Genomic DNA, 21,861 nt, shown 5'->3' with positions numbered 1-21,861 from the left:
GGGTCCAAAATCACTGCAGAGGGTGATTGCAGACATGAAATTAAAAGACGCTTACTCCTTGGAAGGAAAGTTATGACCAACCAAGGCAGCATATTGAAAAGCAGAGACATTACTTTGTCAACAAAGGTCTGTCTAGTCAAGGCTATGGTTTTTCCAGTGGTCATGTATAGATGTGAGAGTTGGACTGTGAAGAAAGCTGAGCGCCGAAGAATTGATGCTTTTGAACTGTGCTGTTGGAGAATACTCTTGAGAGTCCCCTGAACTGCAAGGAGATCCAACCAGAAGGAGATTAGTCCTGGCTGTTCATTGGAAGGACTGATGTTGAGGCTGGAACTCCAATACTTTGGCCACCTTATGCTAAGAGCTGACTCATTGGAAAAGACCCTGATGCTGGGAAAGATTGAGGGCAGGAGGAGAAGGGGACAACAGAGGATGAGATGGTTGGATGGCATCACCGACTCAATGGATATGAGTTTGGGTAAACTCTGGGAGTTGGTGATGGACAGGGAGGCCTGGCGTGCTGCAGTCCATGGGGTCACAAAGAGTCGGACACGACTGAGCAACTGAAGTGAACTGAGTGCCATCTGGGAAGCCCAAAATTTTGCAATACACACACACACAAATGTATTTTAAAAATGGTAAAATATAAGTTCTATAATCTACTAAAAAATATTCTACCATATTCATTTCCTGGTGTTGATATATTTCTAAAATTCTGTTGCCATTGAGGGAAGATGAGTGAAGGGTAAATGGTACTCCTTGTACTATTTTTGCAATTTCTTGTGAGTCTTTAATTATTACATTTTTTTTAAAGGAAAGCAGGCTGAATGCCTAAGATTGGAATTGGGGAAGTGAGCAAGAGGAGCATGAAGAAGGCAAACTGGGGCTCTGAGAAATATTACCAGAAGTTTTAACCTACCAAAGGCTTAAACTTGCTCCCTGTCATCACTTCTGCTGTCACTACCCCTTTATGCTCTTTATTCTGCCCATGTTAGACAGTTATTCCTCTATTAGTTATGGTACCGAGTAGAGAACTCGGTCTATTCCTGATGATAGGCCAATCAATCTTAGCCTACTGGGTGTAATCTCCAGGCCTTTAATTCTTTTTAGTTATTAGTTTTCCTATTACCTAATATTCAGTCTGCCTCTTTGCTGCCAGAGGTGTTTTTTTTAACATCTGAATTTGATGCTATTGCAGATGCTAGAAGTTGCCAGAAGGCTGTCCTCCAGATAACTGTCCCTTGCTTTAGCTTGTATCAATGTTTTGTTGCAATTCGCATTCAGAATATGCACTGTCATCTTATTAAAATTTATATTTTTTAATGAAGAAAGCACAGGAAGAGTTGATTGTGGAGCTGTGGTTTACCCTTGCTTTTTCTTAGTTACCTGTGTCTAAATTAAGCTGAACCTCTGAGCTTCTGCTATTTCTAAACAGGCATCATGATTTACTAAGGTTGATGCCTGGGGGAATATTAACCTTGCAGACACTAATCTAATTCAGTGCCATCACAAGTGCATAATGCAGGAGTTTGGAGTTTTGCCAAAAAGCACTATTCAAATGAAGATTCATTTGGCAAGGGGTGAGAAGGTGGGTGTGGACAAGGGAAGAACTCCATAAATGGTTATATGGATATTTTTATGATTTCCCTTTCCCTCTCCTTTCAGGGGTTATGTTTAAGCATTGCAGAGAGATGCTAAATAAATCTTCAGACTATTATGAAGAAATCTTAATGAAGGTGTTTCATCCCATGATACCTTTCTGATCTCACAATCAACATTCACTGAGCATCTATTTTACATGGCTGACCTTGTGCTAGGGTGTGGACACAAAGATGAGTAATTGTAAGCCACTGCATTATGCACGAACACCTCACGGCGCCCAATAAATGTTAGTTGAATAAAGGCACCATTAAGGAGGTCACAGTTTGGCTAAGGTCACTTAAAGGTCCTCCAAGTCTTGAGACATTAACTAGCTTTACATAGACTATTACCAAGTTTTTGCCATACAGAATCCTTTTGGGCCCGAAGGGAAGTGAAGGGGAAACATCATGTAAGATCTTGCCCAATAGGATCCAGGGCCAGGTCTCTTGATCCTTTTCCATGCTCACACCTTGCATATGTTTGCAGACACTAAAGGGGTTTTCTAGTTTCAAGGGCACAGGGCTACCGCCTGTGGGACAGGTGGCATTTGGGATGGTAGTGACTGGGGGTCACAGCGGAGAGGGCTGGAGAAGAGAGGAGAAACGAAAAAGCCCCCAAATTCTGATAGATAACCTTTCACCTGGGTCCCCACCAGCCCCTTCCTTTGCCCTGGGCCTGAAATGCACCCGACCACTGAGTCCTCCACGTCTCAGGGAGTTAGGCACTGATTTGTACTGAGGCCGGGGCCCCATCTCAAAGACATTTCCTCAGTTCTGATCTTTTTCAAATTGCTTTCCTTCCGGGTCCAGCCCGAAGGGACCCTGCGGCTCAGGGCCAGCTTCCCGGACCACGCCGGTCTGGTGACACGCAGGCGCCGGAATCGAAGCCACGCTGGGTCTTCTCAGCCTGGTCCCCGGCCCAAGGAGGGCGGGCGCCGCAAAGCGCTTCCCATGTGCGGGGCTTCCCACAATGCACCGCGCCGGCAGTGGCGGCGACCGCGGCGGCGCTCTAGACGCGGCATGTCTGCGTCTCTACTGCTCTGGGAGGAGGAAGAGAAGGAGGAAGAGGAGGAGGAGGAGGGGGAGGAAGAGGAGAAAGGCGCAGGGGTGGGAGCTGTTGCCGAAGCTGCCACAGCAAAAGTTCTCCCCCCTCCCCCCTTCCCCTCCTCTCAAGGCCCCTAGAAAGGTTGAAGCTGCCGCCGCCTGCAGTCGGTGACCGCGCGACTCGGCGCCCGCCCGCGGTAAAGCGCTCGGCCTGGCAGGCCCGGGCCCGGGGGAGGGCGAGGGAGGGGGAGGGGGCGGCGCGCGGGGGGAGCGCGCGGCGGTAACGGCCTGACCCGGGGGGAGCGAGCCGTGGGGAGGCTGGGGGTGGCCCCGGGACCGGCCAAGGCCGAGGGAGACGCAGGAGCAGGTTGGGGGACGGGAGGAAGCAGGGCGCGGATGGTGGGTTGGGGGGTTGAGAAAGGATAATGACGGGGGTGGTTGAAGCGAGAAGGCAGCCTCCGAGGCCTGAAGCGGGTGTCAGAGGTAGGCAAGGAGGTGGGATGGTGGCACGGGGTGGCCCGAGGGTGCTGGATGTGGGTGTGAAAAGCCTAGGGAGACACCAGGTCTCTTGTCTGCCGTGCCTGGTGCAGTGCTTTATGCACCGCAGGCCTCCGTCACTGTTGCTGCCTGAATGTGTTCTTTGGGAGAAGGGAAGGGCAGGGGTTGGAGAAAAGGGAATCCTTGCAGGAAACGTAGTGGGAGCGTGCACTGGGAGAGAGGCCGGAGGGGGAGATGCCAGGTAGGTGGAGGAATGCAGGGGGCGGCTGTGGAGGAGGCTTGAGGATTCCGGGGGGGTGTTCATTGTGTAGATACATTAGGTATTTCGTTGTGGAAAGAACTCGAGCGTTTCTAAGGAAAGGAAAGAAGGGATATGAGGAGTTTCCTTGAATAGAAAGGGTAGGTTTGAAGCAAGAGGGAGTGTTTAATACCAGAGAATATGAAGAGAATGCATGATAGAATAGACAGATGTAGCAGAATTAGTAAATGTTGGTCCAAAGACTAAAGAGTTATTCCAGATGGGCGAGGATGGCCTAGTTCCGAACCTGTTTGGGCTCTTCTGTAAGATGACATCTGGTAAGTGTGGGTACTGACAGTGGTTGGGGGTCACTGAGAATGACACCTTAGTCTTTAGTTTGGTCTGCGACGCTTTAGAACTGCACCAGTGAATCTGAGAACCTCTGAAGCAGACCTTAAGAAGACGCCTGGCCTACAGGCATTCGCTAGGCCACCGGGTTTAGATTTTAGCAATTTTGAAATATTATCACTTAGCAGTGCCTGGGTGAACCGAACACTACTGGCAGATGCTGGAATGGAAATTACTTGACTTGGCGGTTTTCTTCTTCACTGCCCAGCTTATCTGGTCCAAGAGAACTGTTGCCATGTTATTCAGCTTGGGTTGCAGTACACAGGAGTATAATTAATGGTGGGGAGAGTCCATGCGTGGTGGCCCTTCTTTGGAGGCCCCATTTGTAGCTCAGATTAGTCTGATTGACAGGATTGGTTCCATAACCCTGGTTATTGGTTCCTCTCTGCTGGTTGGAGATCTTTTCCACTCATGGTTCCTGAATGTATACTCTCACTAAGGCATGGTGGTATTGAAGAAAATGCATCAGCCTACAAAGTGTGCGGCTGCAGAAGGGAGGATGAGGATATCTGTTTTGGTCTTAAGAAGTTGCAAGGAGGTCAGAACTGGCTGTTTTGAAGTCTAGGGGAACCTGAAGAGACTGGGTGATTCTAGAGCCAGGTTGGAGGGAGTATTAGCATTTCCCTATCAGGAAATGTACCCAGGCTATTGGGTTTGCTGAGCTCACACCAGACTGGATTTATTTCCAAGAGGGAACTGTGGGCTAAAACCATACCCTTAAGATTTATCTGAAAATTATTCATGTTTTATATTATTAATGACTATATACACATTACATTGTAATATTAATTAAACTGAGGAGAGAGTAGTATGAAAAATCCTTTTATGGATATAGAGGGTGGAGGGATTAAAGGGGAAGATAGAAATTTAGGGGAGCGATGGGAAAATTCAGTCATTCGTTCTTTTAGGAAATAACTCTAAAGGAGGATACGGTTTAACACTTGAGTAGAGAGGGGTTTTTATTAAAAATTTTTTATGGAAATAATTCAGGATTATTTTTAAAAGATTTGAAAAACTTTCTATGTCAGTACGTTTATAGAGTTATTCGTTCTTTTTAAGGGTTTCAAAATATTACATAGTAGGTTGTACCCATTTTTATTGTCATCATAGTATGAGAAGATCTGTTTCCTTTCCCCTCACTGGCACTATATATTATCAGTTCTTTTAGTTTTTGTAAGTTTAATGGATTTAAATAAAGTATATAAATGTTTTCTCTCCATTAAATTATATAAAGTACGTAATTTAAAAAATTGTCCTGAGGGAGCTTATAATGAAAAGTAGTAACCCCTGTCTCATCTGTCCATTACAGCCCCACTTTCCAGAGACTGCTTCTTGGCATTTTTTGTAGTTCTTACCATGCTTTTCTCTAGGTCTCCAGGTAATATGTATGTATTCTTACTTCTTGACTGATCAAAGTGACATTAAAAAGGAGTCAAGAGACTTCTTATTCTTACTATGAGTGGAAAGGATTTGTCATTGCCATTATCCTCTTTTTCCTCCTCCTTTTCAAACTTTGATAGTTATTATTTTAGCTTTTTAATTTGATGTCTTATATATTTAATATTCTCAAAGAAAAAAAAACATTTGAAACTGGAAAAACTGGGTGTGATGAGTAAGGGAAGTTAGATTGGTGGACCTTTAGGAAAGACTAGGTTGTAGGAAATAGCATCTTTGTAGCCTAAGTGTTGCTGCTTAAGATGAGGGGGAGTTGCTTGGCAGTGATAGTTGTTCATCTTGAAAGTAGTTATCAGGTCAACAGTGCAGAATTCTTTGACAGGCTTCTGGAGAGTTTTAGTGTGGGGAATCTGGGATTGGATTAGACGATCTTTGATTATTCTTTCCAGGCTTTGGTGGTGGTCTTATGTTTTTTAGGAAAGAATGTATCAGTGTGATTATGTCTTTCTTCTTTGTGGACTGGGGGATGGGTAAGAGGGAGAGGAGGATGAGGGACAGGTTATGGTGGAGATGGTGATAATTTTGTGGGATACTGAAGAAAAGGTAAAGAATTCTCAAGACATTTGGATATAGTTGGCTCTGAAGGAGATTTAAAGTACATTGGTGAGACAGATTTGTGACAGTCATTAAGGAAATTAGCATATTTAAGTCACTAAATGTTGGGAATATGATGGGAAAGAGCATGCTGCTCATATATTGTAGATTCTTGAAATGTTGGTTTTTGAAATTTGGTATGAGGTTCAACATTCCCGAGTTAAGGTGACAGATATTGGGAGTATAGAAAGGTCTTGCTCCCCTTAGAAGTCTTGTTTAAAGTAACCCTAGCTCTTGAGACTCCTCCTTACATGTTGAATAAAAACAGCATTCACATGTTGATTCTATAGTGCTAAATCTTATATTTGTTTATGGTAATTTTTTTCTGTTTGTTTTACAAATAGTAGCTAGATTGTAACCTGCTCTAGAGTTGACACTTTCTTTAATTTCTGGGAAAATTCACAACAGCTTGATTCTTAAGTGCTTAATAAGTACTTGTTGAGTGACTGATAGAAAGTAGGATTCACCTTACTGTTAGTAGTGGGACTGCGAAATTGCTGAGCACTATATGAGTATTACAGACAAAATTGTGTATGTGTGTGTGAGAGAGAGAGTGTGTATTGGAGGTAGTGAAGAACAAAGGGCTGTCTGACTGGGGAAGGCCTTTAGATTTAAGGGAAGACAACAGAATGTATGAGACTGGAACTGTAATAGTCCTGCAGAAACATCTAATGGGTGGGACCAAAGGTTCTCTTCTAATTTGAGGCTAGTTTAATCTGAGTAAATCTGGTTTGAAACTGGAGGCTGGTTTAATTTTGATTTTCTTACCTCAGGCCTAAATGACTGCTTAGAGATCTTTAGCTGTTTTAAGAATCTGTCTAATTCATTTTGGGGATTTAATAAAAAAGTGTTAGATGAAGTTTCTACCCTCAAGGAATTTATGGTATTTTTATTCTTTTAGAGGGAGGAATACAGTTGTGAAGTAATCCCATAACCGTGTAAGATTTCAGAAGATTGACTTTTTCTTTTATTCCCCACAATTCCCTATTCTTTTCTAAAATCCAGGATTTTTCCTCCCAGAATCTCCTCCTCTCCTACAATTCCACATGCATTCTTGTCACTCTCACAGTCACTCCTTCTTTCACAAATTACCCTTTCTGTCTCCACATTTCCTGCTCTGTTCCACAGTGCTTATGCTTGTATGCTCAGTTGTATAGCTGTGTCCGATTCTTTGAGACCCCATGGACTGTAGCCTGCCAGGCTTTTCTGTCCATGGGGTTTCCCAGCAGGAATACTGGAGTGGGTTGCCATTTCCTACTCCAGGGGATCTTCCCGACCCAGGGATCAAACCTGCATCTCCAGTGGCTCCTGCATTGGCAGGCAAATTCTTTATCACTGAGCCACATGGGAAGCCAACGTTGCTGTCCCTCACACAATTGTTTTCCTCCCACATTCCTCCCATCTCTCTCCAGCAATCCTCCATTCTCTCCCTGCAATCCTCAGGTCTTTCAGAAAACTGATTTTTTAAAACAAGTATCAAAAGTATACTTACAAATGAGAATTTTTGTATTTTGGTAGTCACTTTGAGTGGTAGTGTTTAAAAGGTTTTTGGAACACCTTTTCTGATTTGATGTCTAGCACATTCTATTCAGTTTACTTATTTATTGAGTACTTGTAGTGTGCTGTTGCGGAGAAGGCAGTGGCACCCCACTCCAGCACTCTTGCCTGGAAAATCCCATGGATGGAGGAGCCTGGTGGGCCGTAGTCCTTGGAGTCACTAAGAGTCGGACATGACTGAGCAACTTCACTTTCACTTTTCACTTTCATGCATTGGAGAAGGAAATGGCAACCCACTCCAGTGTTCTTGCCTGGAGAATCCCAGCGACGGTGGAGCCTGGTGGGCTGCAGTCTATGGGTTTGCACAGAGTCGGACACGACTGAAGCGACTTAGCAGCAGCAGCAGCAGTGTGCTATTGAGGGGAGGGAGTCTATAAGGATGAGTAAAATATGGTCCCTATCCTGTAAGAGTTCATAATCGCTCTAGGATAGCACAGTTACAAATAATACCGGCATAATGTTATTCTGAATGGTCTTATTGGGACAAATCTTTTTAGTTTGAAAGATTTGATTTTTAGAAATATTGGGGATCTGTTAGTATCAAATAGAGTGAATAAAAAATAATTTTGGTTTAGGTTTAGTTAGCACAGAAATGGGGATGATTTTCTAGGTTGACTTATTAATTAACTTTGGAATATACTCCCAAAGAGGAATTTGGAAATATTTTGAACAGTGGCAGTAGGTACTAGATCAGTGTTGGTTAAGTGTATCAGATGGTTGGATAGATGGAGTGAACAAATAAGTAAGTGGTAGCCTCCCAAGGTAACTATTTTAAAGAAGACCACACTGACTTTAATATGTAAATAAATTCTGGCTCTGTTTGTTAACAGTTCATTACAAGATGGTTTCTGATTAAGTTCCCAAATGAGTTTTATAGACAATAATTGCTTAGGAGTTCAGAGAATGGAGAAATGAATATTGGCTTAGGTTTGGGGAAAGGATTTACATGTCCCAAACTTTAGCTGGATATTTGAAAAGATTCCTGAGATCTCAGGAGAGGAACTAAACTGCTCCAAATTTCTCTTGCAGCCCTAGAATGAACCTAGAGTCTGAATCTATTTTTGTCTGAATGCTTTCTGCCTATTTCATTTTAGCTACTCTTAATGATTTGTTCCTTTTCAGATTCACCTTTGCTGAGTAGATTTTGAGCTCCCTTTGGAACAGCTTTTGGGGGGATGGTGTCAGGTCTCAGCTATATCTAGTAAAACTTTTAGTTTTTCCTTTTTTTTGAGCCTGTATACCCCACAAATGACTTGGTCTCTGTGAGTGAAGAGAATGAGTCAACTTGGCTGTGTTATCCTGGCATTTTCCTGAATGCTTTTCTCAGAGCTGCTTTCTGAATTACAGAATAGAATAGACAAGAAAATTGAGGGCATATATCCAGTAGACACATGTTTGTTGAATAAATGAATGAATGAAAGTGTCTGAGATAATTTATCTGAACTGTCTATGCGTTTTGTTTGTTTCCATTTATTCATAACCTGCCTTTTTCTAAAGGATTTAATGAGGCTGACGGAAATATGTTCACCATAAATGAATTGAAATAATTGAAGTCTAGTTGACGAGAAAAGGAAAGAATGTTAAGACTTATCATCATGGATGTTAGAGAACTAGGAATAAAGGGGAATATGAGCAGATGGAGAAGAAATGGTGTCATTTGATGGAAAATATGATTCTGAAGGAAAAAAGTTACTGATATGTGACAGGTTATGGGTAAAGGGAAGGAAGAGAAGATTGAAAGTAGAGGATTATTTGACATGGCTGATTTTGAGAGGAAGATGATAAGACTTTGAAGGATGAGAGTTTCAAAAGTTTGAAATGTAGTGGAAATTATGATATTGATTTATAACAAGTTTCAGAAAGTAAAGGGGTGAGTTTTCTTTAGTCAACAGATAATGCACATTTGTTATGTGCAAAAGCATTGTTAGATGCAATCAGGGATAAATCCTTTGGGATTTAATTCTAAGAGAGGGGCTAAACTTGAGCACAGATGACTACACAGTATGATCACAAATATATTAGGAGAAAAGTACCAAATGTTACTAAAGTTAAAAGGTGGAAAAAACATTTGATTAAGGGAAAGCCTGGGACTGCATTTAGTAGCATGGAAGTGACATTTTAGCTAGTCTTTGAAGGGATAGACAGGATTCTGATTGGCAGAAATTACTAAAAAGAACATTCCAACCTGAGGAATTAACAGAAACAAAAACATGGCAGTGAGAAGTCAAGGAGATGTGGAGAAGAGTGCGTTGGTTTTTTTCTTTCTTTCTTTCTTTCTTTTTTTTTTTTTTTTTTTACTGTGGTCCACAGTAAGACTTCCCTGGTGGCTCAGACGGTAAAGCGTCTGCCTACAATGCAGGAGACCCGGGTTTGATCCCTGAGTTGGGAAGATCCTCTGGAGAAGGAAATGGCACCCCACTCCAGTACTCTTGCCTGGAAAATCCCATGGACGGAGGAGCGTAGTAGGCTATAGTTCATGGGGTCGCAAACAGTCAGATACGACTGAGCGACTTCACATCACAGTAAGGAAAATGTTTCATATCTTCACCTAATATATGCATGTATGAATGTGTGTTTGTTTAGAACACAAAGTTTCAATAACAGTAACTGTTCTTACCACGGTGGATGCACTGTATGTCTTCTGTTGTTCTCTTTGACTAAAAAGAAAAAACGATGGCTGTCACTTACTAAACTGATTTCATGATGAATTAATTGATGATAACCTGTAATTTGTAATGAAGAGTTCATGAGTATGGCATAAGGTAGGAAGGCTCAGTTGGGGTTGAGTTGAAAATGGATGGTCTTGAAAGCTACGCTAAGTAGTTTGTATTGGATATGACATAGTGTTGTGCTTGGTGAGCAGACAAGCTAGGTTTTATCTTGGCCTTTCTGTGTACCTCCACAACGGGTGTGGAGAGAATTACTTCCTTTCTGAGACCTAGTTTTCTCATCAGGAAATTGATAATCATTACACCTTCTGGCAAGAGTTACTGTGAGGGTTTGAGGATTAAAGTATGTTAATCTAGGATTTAAAGCATGCTAACATATATCATTAATGTACAGCTGTTGAGCTTTTTGAGTAGAGAATTGAATCAAGGACTATGTATTAGATACCTTAGTCTGATGATAGCTATACCATACAAGATAGACTGGGGATAGTGTGGTGGCCGAGTATGACTGGAGGTGAGGAAAGCCCAGTTTGGAGCCTACAGGAGAAGCTAAGAAGGGCTTGAATTAGTTTGATAACAGGAAGATTATAAATGAGGGTGTGAGATTTGATTGGATGGAGAGAAGAGGGGAAGATGACTGGGAAATTAGAGTTGGGGAAAGATGTAAAAGGCAGCAGCTGCAGTTGGATCACATCTTTGGATAGTTTGGTGGGGTTCATTAGAACAGATACAGTTTCTTGCATGAGTAGGTTCTCAGTTGTTTGTTGAACGATTAAATAGGTAAGCTGAGGAATGAACTGTGAGTGAAGACAGTGATAGATGGGTCTGAGAAGGAGGGGTTAGATTGGAGGGTGCTTTTGATGATCTGCCAGGATTTATTCAGTCAGGATATATTTTTATATACTTACTGTGTGCAAGGTTCTGTGGTAGGCTGTGTGAAGGATACAGATTTATATATGACGTAAACATATTCATATTCTTCAAGAGTTTGTCCTGGAACAAAAATGTGTGCACATCTGTCTGTGACAAAAGTACTACGGCAGATTCACCTTTGTGAAGAATTGGTACATAGCTTAGAGCTTGAAGGATAAGTGAGATTACAGTAGGCATGATGGTGAGGGTTGGCACTCCAGAGAGAAGTGATATGACTGATAGAAAAATTCTGGATATAATAAGTAATTGGTGGTCTGCATGAACTGGAGTTGAGGGTTCATGTTGATGAATGGAGGAAAATAAATAGATACCTAAATATACCAGGCTGAAGTGGTTCTTAAAAATTTGTTGAGAAATGACTTATATAGAATGCTCAAATCTTGAGTACAGTTTAATTTTTTCTCTTAGGTTTACATTTATATAGTCATCACCCAGTTCAATATAAACATTCTCAACATCCCAGAAGGCTTCCTCCTGGGTCTCCTCTAAGTTTATGCTGCCTTCAACCAAAAGTAATTACTAGACTAACCTCTGTCGCACAGAGTAGTTTTGTATGTTTTCCTATTAGGGGAATCATACTTCTGTGTCTGGTTTCCTGTGCTCCTGTGCTCACCGTATGACTGTGAGATTCATTCTTTTTCACTGCTCTGTGGGGTTCATTATGTGAATATACCAGAGTGTTTATCCATTCCATGATTATTGGAAAATTGAGTAGTTTCTATTTTTTGGAAATAGAGTTTTAACTTGACTTGGTATGTAATGGAGAACCATTGATTTTTGAGTGGGTTTAAGAGTGTTTATCTGGTGACCTGTTTCGTTCGTTTCTGTTTGGTTTTTTTTTTTTTTGCAATGAAGAGAACCTAGTAACTAGAAGACAAAGGCTATGAGAGAAGTGTGAAGTACTGAGAATCAAAGTTGGGATGGCGGTAATGGGAATAAAATGAAAGGGAGCCATGTAAGAAATAATTGAAAGAAAGAATTGAAGGATTTGATGGCAAAAGGGCTTTTGGGAAACAGTGGAGAAAAAGAAAAGGGGAACTCCAGGGTTTTTAATTTGGGTGACTGTAAGAATGGTGGTGTCATTAAAAGAAATTATTATATTCCTTAGCAGAACCATGTTGATGGGGAAGAATGGGTACTTTGGTTTTAAGACACATTGACCAGTGTGTGAGGCACCAGTGGAAGTATCCAAGGGGTATTGTCTACCAGAGTTAAAAATACTGCTCCAGCTGAGGGAAGAGTTCCAATGGAGATTTGGGAATATATATGTACAGTTGATAATTGAAGCTGCTGACTCTGGGTTTGATAGGGTGCTGGTGGCTATAAAATTATCTGGACTAATGATTGAAATGTAATTTGAAACAATCATTGAAGAATTTAGTTTAAAAGCAATAACTATGGATTCTGATTCCTTAGGAATAGGCTAGATTGTAGCAGAAGTTTTTGGGGAGCTGGGGGAAGGTATCCATAAGAGGAGAGAAAATGTAGAAATAACAGTAAGGGATGAAACCCTGAGAGGCAGAGAACTGGAGAGAGCTCCTGGACAGAACTTGGGAAAAGATCCATTCTTTGGGCTAAAAAGAGGCCTAGTAGTCACTGGAGATCGAAGAAGCAACCAGAGAGACCGGAGTAGAGAGAGACTGTTGTGTGTGCATGCCTGTATGTTCAGTCGCTTTAGTTGTGTCCGACTCTTTACTTACCCTGTGGACTGTTGTCTGCCAGGCTCCTCTGTCCATGGGATTCTCCAGGTGAGAAGGCTGGAGTGGGTAGCCATTCCCTTCTCCAGGGGATTTTCCAGACCCAGGGATCAAACCCACGCCTCTTCATGTCTCCTGCATTGGCAAGCTGATTCTTTACCACTAGCGCTACCTAGGAAGCCCCAGAATCTTGTGATACAGTGATTTAAATCAAAGGAGGTAGTTCAAGTGTTATTGCCGAAAAGAATAAGAACTTGGGTGGTGAGCCATAGGATTTGGTACATGGAAATTTTTTGGTCTTCAAGAGAGTAGTGGGGAGACCAGGGTCCATAGGGTTAAAGGACTGAGTGAGTTGGGAGACTATGGAAGCATCAGCTATAGGAATTGTCGTAAGTTTATTTTAAGAAGGAGGAACAACTCTCCTGAAACTGAAGGCAAGAAGTAACAGATGGATGAAAAGATACAGCATTTTAGAAGCTATAAAGAGGATTTGATTACAGGTGGAGAAATTGTGATGAGAGAATTTTATGGAAGAGATTATTTGATGAGATTAAGGATTTAAATATGAAAATGATTTGGATTAGTCAATGAGATGGAGAGTTGTATTTAGAATAATTCAGTTGTAGAAGATTTCGTAGCTTTCTGGTGATGCTTAACACCCAGTGTGTGGGTGTGGAAAAAACAGATGGTGAAGATTGTCTTTCCTTGGGGAAATGCATGGTGAATGTAATGGGAAGTCATGATATTCTGGAGAGGGCAATATTAAAATGGTTGATGGACAGATTTAAATTGTGTAGGGAGATAAGTGAAGCCAGAAGGTGAAGAGCAGGTGTAGACCTAGAAAATAAAGTAGTTGTGGTTAAAAAAAAAAAAAAAAAAAGGTCTCTAATGTTATAGTCCTAGTGGCACTGCACTTGCAATTGATGACCTGTTTTCAGCATATATGTGTCAGTGGCTGAAGTGCAGATGCAGGTCTTAGGAGCTGAGGAAGGTCTGTGTAATGTGCAGAAATGTCTTCAGCACTTCGGTCACTGAGAACAGTGGCTGAAAGTGGGACGAAGTAGGACTGAAGTCTTTGTGGAGAGCAAGGTGGCAGGGATTCTGGATCTTGGTAGATGCTGCAGATAGAATGGTTTAAGTGAGTAATGTGAACTGCAAAGAGATTTTTTAGTGATAAAACAATGGGAGTGGCCTTGGGGAACAAAAAGCAATTGGTGCTTTTATTAAGCTGAAGGAGTGGAAGAATGGATAGCTAAGTTCTGTGAAGCAGGTTGTCCGAGAAAAGCCAAACTTGAGATAAGATGAGGGGCTATCCAGATAAGAGATGGTAGTGATCTGAATTGTTGTAGCATGGGGATGGAGATAAAAAGATGGATCTGTTTCATTCACTCATTCTTTTAAGTTTTTTATAAATAAATTATACTTGCAAAATCGTAACCGTTCATGTGTAGTATGCTGACATAAATTCAACTGAGAGATATTTGTGGATTAGAAAGGAGACAAAGGGGAAAAAAAAGCTGAGGTGCAGGTTACTAATATGAAAGTCAAAAGACATGGAGTAATTTGTTGACAGTAGAACATGGACAAGCTGATAGAAGCTAGTAAATGGACAGAAATGAATGCAGAGATTGGAGTTGACCCTGTATCAATCTAGAGGGGAGGGATGGGGAGGGACATTGGAGGGAGGTTCACAAGGGAGGGAATATATGTATACATACCTATGGCTGATTCATGTTGAGGTTTGGCGGAATACAACAGAATCCTTTAAAGCAATTATCCTTAAAAAGAAAAATAATAATAATTTAAAAAAGAGATTGGAGTTGACCTGAATAGGAATAAGTAAGATGAAGAGGACAGTGAGTAGCTTGTAGTAGAGAAAATATGGAGAAAGCAAAATGCCACCTAAGAAACAAAGCCAGAACCCTAGTCCTTCTCTGTGCATGTAAGGACAGTCCTTGCTATCCATGATGTTCTTATAAAGATGATAGATACTATGTCATGTATAATTGTTTTTTAAAAAATAATGAATGATAGAGACGTTGAGATTTTTGATCTCTACTTGAGTGCCTCAAAAACCACAATTCTGCAAAAATTGTGTGGTGATAATTTGTATATGTAAAGAGGTTCAGGTATAAAATGGAAAACATGGGGTGGATGGTAAAAGGAAGTGTCTTAAGGGATCTAAAGTGGCTTCTGTAGTTTCTTTTTGTCTGTGACTTTTATCTGATATATTTCTTAGTGTGTTTAGGAAGTTGGTCTGCTCTGTCTTCTCATTTCATTTATTATCTGAAAAAATACCTAACTTTTTAGAGTAGAGCCGGTTAACAAAGTTGTGATAGTTTCAGATGTGCAGCAACGCAACTCAGCCAGACAAGAGAGAGCATATAAATATATGGTTCTAAATATGGCCTATTTTTATTTCTGATTATCATTTGTTGAACATTTCTAGAGGAGTGGTGTTGCCAATTCCAAAACCAAAATATAGCTAAAACTGAACCATTGCTTCCTTTTTTATTTTGTTGTAAGTCTTCGGCATTATTACCTCAGGGCATGAAACCTACATCATCTTCCGTGCTACAGCCCATGGGGTTGCAAAGAGTTGGACACAACTGAGTGACTGAACAAGACCTAGACCAGGCCTTCAATGTTTTGGCTTGCATCTTTGCTCTTAAACTTTTGCTTGTCCTTTTATACAGTAGAATTGATTTTTGTCAGACTTTGTCTGCTGTTAACATTTCCCTTGTACTGTCGAAGACTTGACTCAAGTGCTTACCTAACTGTGCTTTTAGAGATTCTCCATTAGTACCTTGCTGTGGTCCCAGTAATTGGCATTTTAAACCATTAAGGGGAAATGCTGTATGCTTCAAATCCTTACTATTTGCATTACATTCTTCACATGGTTAGTGAACTCTTCATCTTTCAGTCTCTGAGCCAAGAATACTTCCTGACTCTCCCTGTTCAGATCAGGGTTTTTGATGTTCCTTTTGTTTCATGGAGAGAAAGCGTGTTTATTTATTTAACTTTTTGTTTTATATTGGAGTATAGCTGATTAACAAAGTTGTGATAGTTTCAGGTGCACAGTAACGTGACTCAGCCAGACAAGAGAGAGCTTATTTAGTGGCAGTGAGAAAAATACGAGAAAGCACGAAATATAGTATTGGTTTTCCATCCTAGGGCAGCTTTGCTTCAGAATTAGTTTCAGAATCTAGCTCTGGGTCATTCAGCCTTTTTCTGTTATTTCTACATTTAGTAAGTCACCAAATTTAATAGTGAAGAACCTATGGAGACCACCCAGAGCTTTGTAGGCCTGAGATGGCCCAAGTATGTCACTTGTTCAATTCACAACTTTACTGTAATCTGCCAATAGTCTAGAATTGTTTCTAGGACCTGCCTTATACATCACTGGGTCTTGGCGAGTGGCGGTATGCTCTGAGTCTTGGAGTGGATTGTGTGGGTTAGACCAATGATGGATATCTTAAGATATGAGGAATGATTATAGTAGAAATGGAGACAGTATGTTTTAAAGTGATAAATTAATTTAACATAGATAAATGACTTCACAAGATAGGGGGTTGACAATCTTGGTTCATGTGAAGGAGTTTTCATTGTAAATTTGAGAGGATCCAATATATAAGGGATTAGAATGAAATACACAGTTGCTGTTTCGCAGGGTGCCCTCTATATTTGTCAGTACATACATACACATCTGCATATGCAGATACATACAATGATAGAGATAATGTGTTAATTTGATTAGGTTCTGTAATTAGAGTCTTTGGGAAAATAAATATGGTAGTCTTGTTATGAGTGATTCAAATGAATTGGTAGAGAATAGTTCGGAGAAGGCAATGGCACCCCTCCCCAGTACTCTTGCCTGGAAAATCCCATGGACGGAGGAGCCTGGTGGGCTGCAGTCCATGGAGTTGTGAAGAGTCAGACACAACTGAGCGACTTCACTTTCACTTTTCCCTTTAATGCTTTGGAGAAGGAAATGGCAACCCACTCCAGTGTTCTTGCCTGGAGAATCCCAGGGAAGGAGGAGCCTGGTGGGCTGCCGTCTATGGGTTTGCACAGAGTCGGACACGACTGAAGCGACTTAGCAGTTAGCAGCAGCAGGGGTATGTTTAGGAAGTAGATTTTTCAGTGACTTTGGTAGCCTGTCTGGCACAGTTTCACAAAATTTGAGGGCCATTTGGGGCAAATTTATGTGTTAAGTTGGGGGATGTTAGCTTTGAGGGATCGTAGGATCAAACAAAAAATGCAGTGCCTGAGAAAGTTATTTATGAATTGATTTGGTAGATGCTGATAAAAATTAAAGAAGGTATTTGTGGAGAAGTTTGTGTAGGTAAGTGGGATATGTAATGGAAGAGATTTAGGAGAAAGCTTGTTAATTATTAGAAAAGTAAATTTCAAAAGGGTAAAATTGAAAAGAGGGTTTAGGGAAGATAATTCTTTTGAGAAAATGCAGCTCATAGGTTGAAAACAAGGCAAGGGAGAAGTAAAAGGAGTAAATTAAAGTGTGGAAGAGTTAAGAGGAAGGATTAAAGAAGAGGTTACTGGAAAAGATTTATTGTAAGGAATACTACTTTTGATAGTGGTTCGGTGGGGAGGGGGACTTTTACCAAGGATAATTCAGTGTAATAGTTTCATTTCTTAAGAAACCCGGGAAGTAGGGAGCCCTCCTAGCCCTCCTGTTGGGAGCCCAGGCCCGCCTGCGCGGGATTTCACCGGAGCTCGGCTCAGCGGCAGGCGGAGCTGCGCGCATGGTGGGCCCGGAGCCGCCGCAGCTGCCTGCGAGCGCGGCCGAGCGGAGTGGAGGCGGGCCGGGCCGGTGGGACTCGGGCCTCCGGGATCCGAGCACCCTCGAGCCCTCGGGGGGCGCTCCAGCGAGCGAGCAGGCCCGGGGCGGCGCGGTGGGGGCCGGGAGGAGGGGCTTCCCTGAGCGCCCGAGCAAACCTCCGCACGCGGCTCGCACGGCTTCCTTTTGTTGTGTGTACGGGAGTGAGAGAGTGCGCGCGCGTGCGTGAGTGCGCCCGTGGGCAGAGAGGCGGCGGAGGGGGGCCGAGAAGCCGGGGCTTTTCCTGCAGGGGTGGCTGGCGCGCCCGGGCCTCGGCGGGCAGTGGGGCCTTGCAGACACCCGTCTTCCGGGTCGGGGCCCGTGGCGCAGTCCAGGCCCCGTCCCCCAGCGAGATGGCAAACTTTGTGAGTGACTTCTCGGCGGCTAACAAGTGTCTGCCTGACAGCGGGGGCCGAGGAATGTTAACTGACACCCTCCTTTCGGTCCTAACCCTGTTTTTTTTTTTTTTTTACAAATCTTATATTGGACTGTACTATGTTTACAGTTTTACGGTGTGCGAAAAGGTCAGACGGGTAACTTGGGTCTACTAGACACTTTTTTTTTTACTTGGTATCAAGAGCAAAAAAATGTACGCTTGTATCTGTCCTTATATTGGTTGCGCTACTAAAACCTGCATGTTTGGTAGTGGTAAGAGCAGTCCTAAAGGCCTTTCCAGAATTAGGCTGTAGGGCACACTTTGTCTCTCCAGACTTCGTAAAGCACTTTTTACAGTGCCAAGAAAGAACTACTTGTGTCGGAGACTAGATAAAGTTAGGAAATGAAAAAGTTAAAGCCCTTACCAGGAGCTTGCGTTAAAAAAAGCTTTTTTGTTTTGTTTTGTTTTACATAAATTATGATTGGTGTAGTTTGCATATAGAGTTTTACACAGTTGGGCATGGTGTGATTTTAAAAAGCGTTTCTTACTAATTTTACAAAGGGCATTGATAAAGGCACCACACAGTTTTGAAATTTCAAGTATGTTAAATGTTGCTATAAATAAAATCCTGTTCAGATTTTTAGATTTAAGAAATCTAAAAATACGTTTGCAGTTGTCCTTTGGGTGCAGGAAGAAGTCCTAGGTTTCTCAGTGCTTGTTTCTGGGCAGATTTTCAGTATTGTCAGCGTGATATGGGTGTAGAACCTTAACCTGAGTGAATAATTTGCTTGAGATTACCAATCTGTTTGCAGCTGGGAATAGACTCTGGGTCTCTTATTCCCAGTCTGGTGACCTATCCAAGAATAGACTAAGGAAACTGGGTATTTGTCTGTTTGGTGGAAAATATGGCCGAGTTGATTTTATACTAAGTATTAAAGAGCCAAAAAGGGAATGTGTGAACGCTTAATCTCTGTAGCACTTAGATGTATGTAGTTTCTCCATTCTTTAAATACATAGAGGATTTGAGGATATTCGTGTTGCTTTTCATGGCATTTGTAGCATTTTTACATTTGATTAAAATGTAGATGTTTATTATATTTAACTGTGGGGGATGAGCTTTTCAAGTGGGTGTTCTCAGTGGTTGAAGAATAGTTGGTAACCTGAGGATGTTTAGCCTCATAAATGCTAGGGAGAAGAGGAATTATGTTAATTTCATTAATTTCTAAGTAAAAAATCTTCAGCAGTCTTTATCGAAGATGCTTTCAAAGGTCCCGATGGAATACCTGAGAATTTTCTTCTCAGCTGTCTGTGTTGCTATTTTCATTATAATTACTAGCTATGATTTGTTTTATTCATTCCTAGTCTTTCCTTTTACTTTTCCTCCTGTGTCACAGAAACATTCTCTCTTCTTGCTGCTTCTCATCTCCAAAGGACCCTGGAAATTTTTAATCTTAATACAGTTCTCCATGAGAGATGGTTTTGGCAATGTCTGAAGACATTTTTGGTTGTCATGCTGGGGGATTCTGTTGGTATCTAGTGGGTAGATACTAAACATCCTACAATGCACAAGATAACCCCCGCAACAAAGAATTGTCCAGTGCAGTGTCAGTAGTGTTGATGTTGAGATTTAATTAGATTTAATTATTGTGGATGATATTCTACTTATAATTTCTTATGTAATTGATATCTCTATATCACATCTGTTATAAATGTTTTCTTAGAGTTGTCATTAGAATGATCATGGGTCAGAGATTATGAAGTATATTTTAGAGCACGAATTAATAGGATTTTGGAGATGAAAGATTAACAAGTATAACTCTGAGTATGTGGATAAGGAAATAGTTTCAGAGAGATTGTGTTCTACGGATATGGAGAGCTCAGGTCTTGTTATTTCTATTGTAATTTAATTTTAATTTTTAATTAAAATTAATTATTACTGAAGGAAGTGGTATTTCGTAACTTTTGGTTGATAAATTTAAATAATTAAAAATTTTAAAAATTGCATCATGAGAATCTCAGTATTCACTAAATCATTGTTACTTTTTCATATTCCCATGTTGTTGAATTCTTCAGCATGGTTTTGTTAACTGTTGTAAACTTTGCAGCATCTTCTTTTAAAAAAAATTTTGAAAAATTAAAAAAGGCCACATACAATTTAAAAACAATTTGGAGTTAATTAAGATATCATTGGCAGTACTGCAGATGCATACCCAACTAGAACTGTTAAAATGTCTCAGAGTATCTTGAATTTAGACATCTATTTTATGAGGATTACTATAATGGTCAGTTATTGTACTGATTGTAAATCTATTTTAGCAAGGTTCTTTCAGTTTTAGAAAAAGATACTTGAACTTTCAGGTGAAATGCAGTTGAATGAAATATAAATTGGATATTTAGATTTAAATTGGGTATTTCAAATTAAGTGCTGTATTGTTGGAGGAAGAAATATGGAGTTATTTTTAAGTTAAATGTTTTCTGCGGTGCTGCTTTTTAAAAATGAGGAAAACAAGTAGGACAGAACACCAATATGAGCAAAGATTTTTAAAAAATTGTTTTATTTAAGAAATACAAGAAATTTATTTTACAGAAAAATTTTAAATGCTTTTTAGCAAAAAATAAAATCACTAACTGGAATACACTACTGTTAGTGTTTTGATATATGACATCTTATATTTTTGTTAACTGTTTATTATGAAAAATTTAAAAAGATAAAAAATGCAGCATTCTTGTGAACTGCTATATACCAGATTAGCCTCAACAGTTAGCAATTAATGGTCAGTCTTATTTCATCTGTGCTTCTGCACCCTGTCTCTCAACTCACATAATTTTTAAAAACACTTTAATTTGAAATAATTATAAACTCATAGGAAGTTGCAAATAGTGGAGTCCTGTGTATCCAGCTTGCCCCCAATGGTGAGACATCGAAGTTAGGAATTTGACATTGGTATTAATACATTACTGTTATAGAAATTGCCAAACTTAATCAGTTCTCAGCATTGTAAAAACTTTAGTTATTTTGGATAATTGCTTTTCAGTGTTGTATTGGTTTCTGCCACCTTCACCCCCTCCTGGCACCCATAAGTCTTTTCTCTACGTCTGTGAGTGGGTCTGTTTCTGTTAAGTAGCTCTGTTCATTTGTGTTGTATTTTAGATTCCACGTATAAGTGATATGGTATGGTATTTGTCTTTTCTCTTTCTGACTTAATATAATAATCTCTTGGTTCATCCATGTTGCTGCAGTTGGTGTTATTTCATTCCTTTTTTATGGCTGAGTAGTACTCCATTGTGTAACTCTGGGCTTCCCTGGTAGCTCAGCTGTTAAAGAATCCTCCAGCAATTCAGGAGACCTGGGTTTGATTCCTGGGTTGGGAAGATCCACTGGAGAAGGGATAGTTACCCATTCTAGTATTGAAGAATTCCTGGCCTGAAGAATTCCACGGGGTGCCAAAGAGTCAGACACGACTTTGTGACTTTCACTTTCATTTTTCATCCATGTTACTGCAGATGGTGTTATTTCACTCTTTTTTTAGTGGCCAAGTAGTATTCCATTGTGTATCTATACCACATCTTCTTTATCCATTCATCTGTTGATGGACATTTAAGTTGCTTCGATGTCTTGACTGTTGTATGTTGTGCTGCTATGAACATAAGGGTACATGTAATCTTCTCAAATTATAATTTTGTGTGGGTATATGCTCAGGAGTGGTATTGCTGGATCACATGGCGACTCTGTTTTTAATTGTTTGGGGAAGCTCCGTACTGTTTTTTGTAATGGGTGCATCAGTATACATTCCCATCAACAGTGTGAGAGGGATCCCTTTTTTCCAACATTTATTTGTATGGTTTTTAATGATGGCCATTCTGACTGGTGTGAAGTGGTACTTCATTGTAGTTTTAATTTGCATTTCTCTAATA

At 40.7% G+C, this 21,861-nt stretch overlaps 1 protein-coding gene across 12 annotated transcripts in view; it reads left to right on the top strand.

The window, feature by feature from the left end:
• Nucleotides 1-2,556: 2,556 nt before the first annotated feature.
• ZNF148 (zinc finger protein 148) overlaps nucleotides 2,557-21,861 on the top strand; it is a 142,631-nt gene continuing 123,326 nt past the window's right edge. For 2 of the 12 annotated variants that reach the window (XM_069556172.1, XM_069556244.1), the window contains exon 1: nucleotides 2,632-2,881. The gene's annotated coding sequence lies outside the window, so the exon portion shown is untranslated. Of the gene's footprint in view, nucleotides 2,882-2,937; nucleotides 3,759-17,640; nucleotides 17,936-21,861 lie in introns of those variants that run through there. The other 10 variants (XM_069556164.1, XM_069556216.1, XM_069556179.1 and 7 more) reach the window with 10 other exon arrangements.

This window comes from Ovis canadensis, chromosome 1, assembly GCF_042477335.2.
Source record: "Ovis canadensis isolate MfBH-ARS-UI-01 breed Bighorn chromosome 1, ARS-UI_OviCan_v2, whole genome shotgun sequence".
Classification (NCBI taxonomy): domain Eukaryota; kingdom Metazoa; phylum Chordata; class Mammalia; order Artiodactyla; family Bovidae; genus Ovis; species Ovis canadensis.
The sequence above is the reverse complement of the archived record's forward strand: the minus strand, read 5'-3'. Positions and strand labels throughout refer to the sequence as shown.